At 39.1% G+C, this 12,427-nt stretch overlaps 2 protein-coding genes and 1 pseudogene across 8 annotated transcripts in view; 2 read left to right on the top strand and 1 right to left on the bottom strand.

Annotated features, from left to right (window-relative positions):
• Positions 1 to 12,427, bottom strand: part of LOC129732172 (RNA-binding protein Musashi homolog 1) — an 83,113-nt gene that overhangs the window by 18,019 nt on the left and 52,667 nt on the right. The gene's annotated exons all lie outside the window — the stretch shown is intronic.
• The window catches only part of LOC129732174 (uncharacterized), a 56,066-nt gene that overhangs the window by 43,115 nt on the left and 524 nt on the right, over positions 1 to 12,427 (top strand). The window lies entirely within an intron of this gene.
• LOC129733480 (U4 spliceosomal RNA) lies at positions 10,072 to 10,152 on the top strand (annotated as a pseudogene).

Here is a 12,427-nt window from a genome sequence, read left to right as displayed (position 1 = left end):
TACTACAGGCATAATATCGCCAAATATAAATGATATTCTTTTGAGTGTTGTTGAATATATTCCAAATATTGATTTCCAGGGAGGCTGAAAATAAAAATACGTACAGTCGCTGAGCAAACACATTGATTCTGTCTGCAGACTCTGTATATTTTGTAACAAAAAATCCCCTAATTACAGTGTTTAGTCCCACGTCACCATTTCATACAACCCTAGGGCTGTATACCTTGAAGTATTTGGAAAAAATCTGAGATGACCGATTTTTTTAAATTATTCATTGTTTTTAAAGTAAAAAAAGTTTTTAGTTTTTCAAGTATGATATTAAATTTAATTTTATCAGTATTTTTCTATAAAAGTTCAGACACTTTTCTAAAAGTCATCTCGTTACAACTTTCCGCTATCTCTTGTCATTATTCAGATATATCTGTTTATAAAAAAACTCCAGCCCTTTTCACATTTTAGTACAGATAAATTTAAAAAAAGCAAAGTTGCTTAGGGTAGTAAGGCCTACACATCTATAAAGTTTTATTGAATTCTTAGAGGGTGGTGCCAGCCTCTCAGTCCAGTTGGCGTACAATCTTTCTTATATGAAAAAAAAACAATCTAGATTGATTGTTGTTCTTTTTCTATTTTTTAGTAGAAATAGACAAATACTTGGCATTCCTTACTAATAAAACATATTAAGAAGACCTTAGATTTGGGATTACATGACAAATAATTATAACGATCACAGCTTTTATTTATACGAATATATCCCTGAACTCAAAATATTCAACCTATCATACCAGCAAAGCCAATGTATCAACAAAACCCCATTCAAATCAAAAACTAACGAAACGCAAAGATGAAGAGTTGAAATAAAACTTGTCATCGTATGTCGAGTAATCTGACTTTTCAACGCAGAATTTTGTCAATTCAATGTCGCGTCAGCGTCACGAAAGGATGATAGGAATGAAATCATAAAACGAACTTTCTTGTCTCTCAATAAATGGATCCATTAATATGTAGCTGCATAGAAAAATGTGTAGCAATTTTTTGGCATGATAATTCTATCAGTGTTTGTCGTAGAAAGCAATCAAAATAGAATCTCACAGTTGAAAATAATCTTACTTTACGTTCTCAAAAAAGCCTTACGTTGTTTAAAAGGAATAAAATATCACTAGCTTTATCACTCTTATCATTTCGATCAGAATGACGGACAAAGGAATCCTACTTAATAAACATAAAAAAAGTGATTGAAAATAGATTTTTTTCTGCAACTTTTACGAAGACGGCCTTTTTAAACGAGACCAAGATATGTATTTTCGAAAATATAACTAATTGGTTAGCTGCAATTTAATTATATAAACCGTTCGTAAAATTGAGTATGTTCAAAATGGCGAACCGTCAGTGTGAAATAATGACAGTAAGTCATAAAGAAAGAGGATATATTTTTATGCCAAATCGAGAAACAACGTTACGAATCAATTAGAATGTAAATGAAGCAGTCTTTGAATTTTTTAAATGATTAAAAAGCGATAAAATTCGGACTCTACAGCAGCAAAACACACGAGTCCATTTTTCTATCTATTAAACGCTCTGGATTTCGCTATTACTCGTTGAGTGTTTTAAATCCCACTATCAATTTTGATTCGCATATAATACAAGAAAGTGTCGTTTCAATATCATAGAAAAAATTGCTTCGGAAAAAACGGTGCGAACATAAACTTCGTGCTAGAACTCTCAGCGTTATCGTCTAACCGTTTAAGACATAAAAAACGCATGCTGCACGTATGCGCTTAAGAGGTGTCGATTTAAATAAACAAACACATGATTGTTTGTGAGTCACGGAACATTTGCTTTCTTGAACCATACGAGTTCGAGCGCTAGAACGGAAAACGCTGAAAAAAATCTGGCAATGTAGCTACATACATACGGAGGTACGTACGTTAATTTAGCTTCGGACCAAAACTGACGTTTCGAACGCGAAGCAACTGCTGTAGCAAGGACTAGAAGGGAGTGCGCGCAAGGTAATTTGTTAGAGGCCACACATAACGTGCAGACGTGCCACCGGTGAAATAAAAAGTGCATGAAAGATAATTGCCCACTAGGGCCCTAATCTGATTAATAATAACTTAATTAGTGAATGACATAATTGTGCCCACGGCCGGTAATGGCTTTTTTTTGCGATAGCGCCTGCTAACTAGGTAGTTTAGATATAATCACGTGAAAACGGTTTTCTAAACCTACTCGTAGGCCGTGATTGATCATCTTTTGTAAACAAGATGGCTTCTTCGAAAAAGAGAAACGAACTGCCGCTGCTTTGAAGTACAAACACTCTGAACGACTAATTAGTCACAGCGTAAACAATCTGGAAGTGAATAAACCAAGTTAACTTTTAAAGGGGAACGAAAATCTTTTGAGAATTTTTTCAGAGTTGAATGTTTACAGTTTGGAGCAGAAGGGACCCGAAACACTGAATGCCGAAATTTATTATACGCATAACGACTACAATGCAAAGCAGCAGAACAGGAGAATTTCTAATAAAGCACAAATTCAATTGCATTCCGCATAAATTGAATCGGGTAACAGCAGTAGCAGCAGTTACAGAAAAGCTAGACCAAACGAATCGGCAACAGCACTAGTGATAATTTGGAGTGACGATAAAATACTCTCGCTGCTGCTGTAGCTTCGGAAAAGGCATTACTTCCGAAAAGTGCGTAAAAATAACATTCAAGCTTAAAGTTGAAGACAATGCTTTACATAAAAAAGAATCAATTTCTCCCGTCTCGTTATTTATACTGAAACTTATCGAGCACAATGAAACGTATAAATTCGTTAATCTCGATAACGGCGAGTTGAAATGCCATTCGGAGCCGTTATCTTCCAGACAGTAAAGATCCCAACGTTCCCTGAGTGGCTGCCAACTCCCGCAAAATCTTGATAAATCTTACTTTTCCCGACTGCCGGGAAATGTTACCGCAGTCGAAATCGAGTAAAATGTCCAATCCTTCGGAAGCAATCACTTGCAGGAGCAGAACGTTATTAAACGCACTGCAAGCGGCGGAAAGAAAACCCCGGCAAAAGAAAAAAAAGACTAACCTCGCTAGCTCCACAGCAGTGTTGTGTGTAGCAAGAGGGTGGAAAATGGCGTTTCCTTACAGAAGACGTTTTGCTTGGTTTTTGTGCTTTTTTATTGCGCTGACGTTCCACCGAGTAATCCTATGTTTGGCACACTGTATATACGATTTTCTCTCGAGGGGAGGAAAATCGAGCAACCGGGGGAGCGCCTCTGCCTCATAAATCATCAACATGTTTATGCTCAATTTCTGGAAAAGTACGTCAGTAGCCAGCAGCAAGTGCCTATAGGTAGATAAAACTCATGCTGGGACATCACAGTAACTGGACTGACCGAATGTACAGGTCCAAGTGAAGGAGGTTGTGTTGATTTAATTTGATTTTTTCACTTTTGTGGGTTGCCTTCTTGATTCTGTTATCCTTTGGTCTTCCGAAACAGACCTGACGATTGCGGTATTTCATCGGAAGTATATGACGTCAAATCATTATACAGTCCTCCAGCTGTTGGTGACACGGCTGGGTGATGCGTTTACGCAATCCGCAATGAAAACTGCAGGAGGGTAGATTTATTTCAACTTTCCTCCCCGAACGCTTAGTTGGAGCTACTTTTCAACTGTCGTGTCCCGTGCAGACAGACATCAAGATATAGCCTAGCCTAGCGACAGAACAAGGTCTCGTGATTCGCAGTTCGACGGAAGAGGGCAACAAAATCGATAAAGTTTGATCGATTAATATCTGTTGCCACTGCACTGCTCGCTGGTAACTATGTATCTACATCAAAGCCAAACAAAACGAAAAGTATATAGTGCTGCTGCCGCCATTAAATAGCAATATCAAGCGAGGTTTAAAAAAAGTCGAAAACGAACTTGAGTTCAAAAGCAGAAATGGTTCAACGCTCAATTTTACCGAGTCTCGACTTCGCGAAAAACACATGCTGAGGACACTAATAACTAGACACAGCGTTACGGAGCGAGCGAACCTACAATGAAATCATGCATTTCAACAGATAAAAAAAAAGAAAAATAACTCGACTGTGACAGCACACCCAGCGCAAGAAACGATAAGGACGGACAGGAAACGATTCAAAGACATAAAGTTCGAAGTGTACCGAGCCACACACAGGAACAACTCGGCGCAAACCATTTGAGGAGCGATGAACGGTTATTGCATAGATAGAATATGCACAGAAGGTCGGTCCGTGCATTCCAGTTTCGGGAGAAAATAAATTTGATGTTCCGATACTACACTGCTGTTGCATACTGCTTGCTCCTCCCCCCGGTTTGTGCCCAGTGAAAGCTAGAGACCAGTATTTCAAGTATGTACATCCAGAAAGGGTTTTTTCTTTGGTGTACACTTTTTTTTTGTTATTGATACAAGCAGGTTAACGATTGGGACATATCGTGAGTTAATCAATGCCTTTGTAGTATCGTAAAATCAGAGTATTGATGTCACATCATGATTGTTTGGCGTTTTGTTGAACTTTCTATATTTTTGCTTGATCGTATCGTATCGATTTAGAGAGTAATTCACTATAACGCGCTCGTAAAGTTCAATTCTTTTATAGCGCTAAGAGTTGTCATTTCACGATATTGTGTTATACGGTCAATGTACCATAAACACATAAATATATTCGTTTGATTTCTTGCACAACGACTTTCAATCAAATCCAATGTTGCAGTTGCTTGCATTTGAAAGGCATATATTTTTTGTTCGAAGTTCAGATCAGAAATTATTATTTTATTGAAAGCGCACTACTACTCACAGTAGTATGACCATAACATCGGATAGCGATTATATACGGGTAATCATTTCTGATTCTGGCCTGTTTCATATGAAACTGTTCAAAATCTTATTTCATGATCCACCGGAAGAATGTGACACGCAAAAGTTGAAGTCTTGTACAATCATTGTGTCTTCCCGATTCGCACAAATGTTGCACAGAAATCGCACAATAAATGTGTGAAACGCATAACGCAACAGTTGTACTGCGAATACATTGACATAGAATGAAATCAGAATATGTATCATATACCGACACTTTATTTCTCACGTCGAGTGTATTAGTGACTAGACTAGACACATCACATACAATTTGCAGGTTGCTCTTTCGCTTCTCTTTCGATTGCGGAATTGCGGATTGCGACGCGCAAGGCGATATCTCGTTGCTTCACGAAATGAGCGAGACACCCGTGCTCTACATACTTGATACCAGTGTTGTTAGTCTCACTCATACTGTCGGTTCGTGCTTGCTGCTATTCAGAGGAATGCATGAAGAAGAAAAAGTATCTCGAAAGCGTGTGTGAAAAAGACTTGAAAAGCGTAGCATATGTCTCGTCCTCAAGCAGAAAGGAGGAGAATGGTTTTGCTTCTCGCTCGCTTTGCAATGCTGCTTGATACCAGTTGAAACTGTTTAGGTGTAGTAGTTTGGAGCTGCCAAATACATTGGAGAAACGCTAGAGCATTAATTGCGTTATGCCCAACACGCAATCATTGTACTGGTTCCGAATCACATCAACAATTGCGCTAAAAACGCACAATTTTGTACTGGTTTCGCACAATCCAACTTTTGCGTATAGGGATGAACGAACGGCTCACGAGCCGTTCATATGAACCGGTTCTAAGAAAATAGCGAAAGAACGAACGGCTCACGAAAAAGAACCACGGTTCTTTGAGCGCACCTGGACTGAAGGGTGAACCCGTGAGTGAGCGGTTCAGAACCGCTCTTGCAAAAGAGCCGTTCCGCCCACCCCACACACAGAAGTACACCGCGGTGCGCACTGCTGAAATAAGTTCGATTCGAACATTTAAAGAGCAATCAAGAGCAGTTTCGAGATGCAAAGCAAACAACGCAATCTATTTTCATATCTAGATGCTCTCCTTAGTTGATATATACCTGAGAGACACACAGTAAAAGCACTGCAGTAAGCTCTGTTGTGTAGTTATTGTGCATAATGTTCCGCCACTGTTGTTGCGCCAGTCACCGACGCCCAGGAGGCGACACCACCCAGGACCCCAACTCACGATCCGTTGATTAACGGACCGGCGCCAACGGCTTTACTTCCTCATGCGATGGCAGGCGCGATCCCAGAGACTTTTCGCCTCAGAAAATTTCCCGGTATCGGCTAGGATTGAATCTGGTTGGTTGTGAGTGGATCACGCCACCTCACAACCATCGACACCTATGTCGGCGGTGGGATTCGAACCCAGGCGTCGAGCGTGGTTGGCGGAGATGTTACCAACCACGTTAGGCCCCCGCCTCACCAGTTTTTTATCTCTCTTGTGAGATGTTTAAGATTTCACCCCGGTGATATTTTGCAAGTTCTTACACACAATTCGTTGCTTTTTTCAAGCAAGTGCGTCGCTTTGCTCACCAGTGTGAGAGTAATTGTTTTCGCAGTAAAAGATATTCTCCTACACGCTAATGTTTCTCTGGCGAAAAAAGGCAAGCTTGCATATGTAATAGAAAAAAATTGATTTCATTCCGTTAAGATCAATGGATTAAAATTGGAATTACAGGAAATTCTACCGCGCAAATTACTGAAAAATATTGAGCGCTGCGAGCGCTCAATTTCTCACAGAAATAATTCCTGGCTATGCCATAGCATCATTCAAGTAACATACAAAAATTAAACAATTATTTTACGTTCGTTGATAACAAATTTGAATAATTTTTTTGTGATTCGGAGACGGCTTATTGGACCAAACGAATTTTTTAGCATAAAAGGTCAATACGGGTTATCTATTGTTTGGTTTCATATCCAATCGAATGCTTTTTTCACCTGGATTTCAGAGCTGCGTCCATCAACGTTGCGCTTTTTTGTACTGTGCGGGAAAAATATCAGGGAAGTTAATGTTACATTTTAAGGAATATCATGAAAATCAGAAAATTTAATTTTGAAATCGCCAGTTCTTACTAAATTTTACTGTACGAAAAACAGTACGAGTTTGAACCCTTGCAGAGATATAACTCCAGACGCTCTTTTAAACCAAAATATCGATTTCCGGTTTCTGGCAACAGCCTGAAGGGACCGGGGATCAACCAATATAATTATTCCAGGCGTCGGGATGACGCTTAGAGGCCGGAATCAACAGTAGTTCGAAATCTACTTGCGGTGTCTGCACAACTTACTTAAATTGTTAAAAACCACTCTCTAGGAGTATTTCTAGAGCCAAGAGCCAATCCTTGATCGTAACTTCCGATTTCTAGAATTCGGCATAAAGTGGTCAAATCCCATCCAATATGGGTATTTTCTGTGGATGGAATTCTACCATGGACGCCATTTTGAAATCCAAGGTGGTAACTTTCGGTTTCTGGAAAGTACATAAAGAGTATTTCTGGAATGGGGATGAAACTCAGAGGTTGTGAATCAACTCCAAACGTCATGTTGAAATCCGAAATGGCGACTTTCACTTTCTGTATAACATCCCAAAATTGCCAAATACAATCGTATATGGATGATAGAGATGATCGAGTACGGGTATTTTTACCCGATACCCGTACCCGACCCATACCCGACGGGTTCGGGTCGGGTTTTGGGTAACGCAAAAAATATTTTCGGCTTCGGGTCGGGTACGGGTAATTTAAAAACCAAGGCTTCGGGTTCGGGTCGGGTACGGGTTTGAAAAATTCTCAACTGGTCGTATACGAGTAATTCGATTTTGTGCATTATAAGAATTAAATTATTAACTTCTCAAGCCTAGGTGTTTTAGCATAATCTTGGTCTGGGAAGGAGAAACGAATACGAAGCTGTGGGAGTGTAAAATGAACCAGAATGAGTTGTCAATTTGAACCAGGAGAAAAGAAGCATCTTTTAGAAGCAGGTATTGTTATAACTTAAAGGTATCGCCTTACTTAAAGAAATATTCAACGCAAGCATTAATTGTATTCAGTGTGGTTACACAAAATATTTTGGTTTCTTTTTACGTAATAATCCTGCCAGCGTATTTCGATTATTAAAGTTGCGTTTTCTGGATTCCAAGCCGGCTTTCTGATGAAATTTGAAGAATTACCTACTTCTATTTTATGTAGCGCCAGTTTTGTAGTTGCACCGTTAACGTCATCAGTGATTTCTGTGGAAGAATGATTGCTTTTTTCTTGACCGTGCACTTATACACGCAATGAAATTAAAAATATTTTTTGAAACATAATATTTCTGTCCTTTGGTAAGCTACGAGATTCGAAAGTTAATGAACTCTTTTTGAATACCTCCAACGTAACTATCACTTGGGTATCAAAAAAAAGTCGTTTGGTAAAAATTTCGAACTATACACTTCATCACGGTTGAATGTTGATTTTCGTTTCACAAAATAGTGAGGCATAAAATTGTAAAACTATTGTAACTCTGCGCAAGTCTGCGTAAATATATATAAACTTAAAAATCTGAAGAAAATGACTCAAAATATCTGTGTTTTACAGACAAATATGCACATTTAGTATTCTGATGTTACTAAAAAAGTTCGAATCATGCTCGAGTGACAGCAGAAAGATAGTTACACGCTATCAAAAAACGACGAATGTGCGTGTCATCTGTTTCGATCAATTTTTAGTGTAGTATTCGTTTATCCATCCCAGGTCTTGGTTTGCACTGTGACCAGGGATGCCGCATGTACAGAAATATCTGTGTTATGCCGAATTTTAGATTCTAGGTTGCTACGATGTGCACATAAAACTCGTCGTTTATTCTAAACTCCACCAGACATGCATTTTTCACCTTTCTCCGTGTTGTTTCGTAGGGTAAATGAACATATAGTAGACCCTTTCCCTATAGTGGACCACCCGCCAAATTAATTCATTTTATGTAGCAACTCGAGTGATTTTCAGAAAACTTCCATCGGGAAACATCTTGTCCAGCCAGTCTGCATCACAAATATAGGTTAATAAAACTTTAGGTTAATTTACCCTATTCTTCTTGTTAATTTTACAAAAAAATTCTATTGAATTTTTATTGATCTCTCGAAAACAAAATAAAAACTTTCAGCAGTTTAAATAAATCATACGTATGCTTACAAAATAAATAATTGAAATCCCTGATCAATTTTAATACTAGGTAACTAACACGAAACATGGAATCCAAATTCTTCCGGTACGGGTAACAAGTTTCCCATACCCGACCATCTCTAATGGATAACTTGATGTTTTGTTTAAAGTGATAATGGAAGTACAAGATATCAAATGTAACGTTATATTCCTAAAGTGAGTAGTGCTAAAGAGTTAGCAAAATTTTAAAGCCTTCGATCCCGAACAACGTTCAACTAGTATAAAATAAATGGAAAGGAAGAATGCGGATGAGTGCTTTCTCTTCGAAAAAAAGCATAAATGGTCCGAACTATTTCAATGAAACAATTATATTTCAAATACTGTGTACTGTTCGGAACGTGGAAGTTGAATATCCGTCTAAATATTAAATTTAAAATATATTCTAAAAAGAATTTGGGGTTTTAAAATTTGATTAAAAAGCATTGAGTACCTTTCGTCTTGCAACTGTTTTCTCTTTTTAGGGTTCTGTTTTTATTCTTCATGTGATTCAAAAGATTTTTTTTTATCCGACGTTGTCCATCAAGTAGTGTACAAGGTGCAGGTCAGCACCAATCAGAAATCATCAAAAATTATGCTTCAAAGTTTTATAACGGTCACAAGCGACATAATAAATTCGCAAATACAAGTGCTAGAAATTGGCGTTAAACTTCTTTTTGTAATATTTGATATCGACATTACCAATAAAGAGTTATCAAACATATATAATTTCTACCCGTGACGAAAATTTCGTAGAACCGTTGACTGATTTTAAGGACCCTGTAAATAATTTTATCAGCTTTCGTGTATTTTCTGCTAATTTATGGATTAAGCTTACGATTACATATTTTGCGGATTCAAAACTAAGCGGAATTTAAATTTGATAAATTATAGAACAAATATCAAACGTAATTTTATAATGCCAGAGATATGTGTTTTACTGATTCTACTCACGCATTCAGGAACAAAATTACTGTCCATTTGATTGCAATATTCCTTCTATAAGCTTTGCGCAGTGGCGATATCGTAACCAATGAGGTACAACCGAGGTGCGATTATTGCTAGTTGAAGACTAATATTCCTTCTACACAGACCCAAACACAGAAATATCACTTCAATCTCGTTATGCGAAAAAAACGTCTTACAAAAAGTAAATGCGTCAAAATCATTATTAGATATTATTTCACGTTTGACATGTCCATGTTACAATTAGTTGTATTCAACTGCCACCCTTCGCTCGGAAACGCACGGAGCACATGCTACGTTCCAATTAGAAATCCACTCCACGACCCCGCGGGTGTGCCTGTGCTTGTGCAATAATTAGCACCGAAGAAACCGGCGCACCATTACTCCTCGCTAGAGGGACAAACGATCTTTTTAGCAAACCGATATTTCACCATTGGAACAAATTATCCATCGTTTTGCCATATGGTCCACCCGGTACACACAGTTGAACCCCCAGCCTCCACTGGCCAAATGAATCAATTCCCATGCTTGTTGTGAGTGTACGCTGACGCGATACGGCTTTTTCCATATTTTTCCAGCAAATTAATTTTATCAATTGATGTGCCCCCGGCTCTGCTCGCCTGACAAAAAACAACAAACGCTTGCATTCATTTACGGTTCAATCGATCATTAACTCCGTTAATTGAATTCGGCGACCACTAAATATTTTCCCGTACCGCAGTGAGCGGTTTGAGTTCTGGCACGCGACGAAATGAGTCTAAGGACGGTACAAACATGACGGTTAACGGTTATTGTTTCCTTTTTCCGCAGACTGGCATGCCAAGGGTCCCAATGGGTTCGCTCATTCGTGGGCACGTGAAAACAATTCGCCTCGGAGCACGTTACGACGATAATCGTATTAAATTGATTTACAAGATATCGAAGCCATATTAATGGATCAATCGGGCCCCGTCAGGGATATTTCTTATGTAACAAGATACACCATCGAACGGGTGCGGGGATAATGACATTGTACTTCCTGTTCGGTTCCTGGGCAGAAAGGATCATAAATTGGTTCGAATTTTCCTAGATTGATGGAGTATCAAATGAAAAACGAGGGCGGGGTAACAGCTTTTAATCGCAGTCCTCTTTGTTCGATGCAAAACTTCGCTGCAGCATTATCCAACCGTCAATCATGAACGGAGGAAGCGTGACAGACAAATCCTGTCGTCACAGTGTATGGTTAATGTAAACAGGCAACACTCACGCGTTTCCGAACCGTTTGACGTGGTTGTCACCACGGAACACTCTGCCACCACCGCCGAGTCAGTTTAAAGTATCGCTCTTCCACCGTGCGACACTATTTTTAGATTGTTTAAAGCCGTAGAAAAGCTTCTCACCCTTGGTAGTTTCTATATCCCCTGTCGTAGTAGCAAACCCAAACGGTCAGAGCAGCTTTAGCCCAACCGACCGACCAATGCACCGATAATTAAATTTTCCTGCACTACTTATGTATTGCATTGTTGAACAGGAGAAACTTTTCACCTTGCACACAGTGGAAAGCTACCAGCCAGCTTCAAATCCACCTTTTCCACCTTTGCCATAATCTCGTTCGCCGAGCAGTGAAAGAGGGCAATAATCCAATTTAAAACTCTCAAAGACCTCCACAGCCGCAGAACATGGAACCAGCTAGCTAGCACGTTGTTGGATCATACCTATCCTACCCCAGTCGTTACCTAATCGATAGCGCTGTAGGTGCCACGCGGAGTGTATGGGTACACTTTTGTTGCTTCCCTGCTAACAAAATCGCCAGACTTGTAGGATTTCTTGGCTTGGCACGATACACCATATAACGCTACCCAAGAGACCTATTCGTGTCCTGAAACAAATGAGTACGAAGTGGGTGGAGAAAAACTTAGCTATAGAAGCAAAACAGAAAAACTACAGAGACAGACAGAACTGAGGTTACGGCGAAAATCAAAACAGACTAATAAAACTTTGTTATGATACGATACATGCTATCTGCTTTTCATGTTCGTTTTTCGGTGCATGAGGACACCCTCATAAAAGGTCGCGGTTATGTAAAATTCTCATAATCAAGAGCAGCCAGCATTAAAACCGACTACTGTTTAATTTATGTTCGATCTTATCTGAACCATGCACACACCCGCGAAATCAAAGTTCGACTGGCAGCTTCTCTAGACATCTGTCGAAAAAAAAACAAAAATAAACACATTTTTGGCACTGCTAGTTGCAGTTTTTGGCATTATCGAGCTTCACCGAACTGTAACTTGCACTGGCGGTTATATTTTTGCTCACCCTAGCGCACCGTTCTGGATATCTTTCACTATAGAACAAAAAAACGAGTATTTATTTTCAACCGGTAAACAAACCCATCATCGAAAGTGATTGTTT

This window comes from Wyeomyia smithii, chromosome 3, assembly GCF_029784165.1.
Source record: "Wyeomyia smithii strain HCP4-BCI-WySm-NY-G18 chromosome 3, ASM2978416v1, whole genome shotgun sequence".
Taxonomy (NCBI): Eukaryota; Metazoa; Arthropoda; class Insecta; order Diptera; family Culicidae; genus Wyeomyia; species Wyeomyia smithii.
This window is presented reverse-complemented; position numbering and strand designations above follow the sequence as displayed.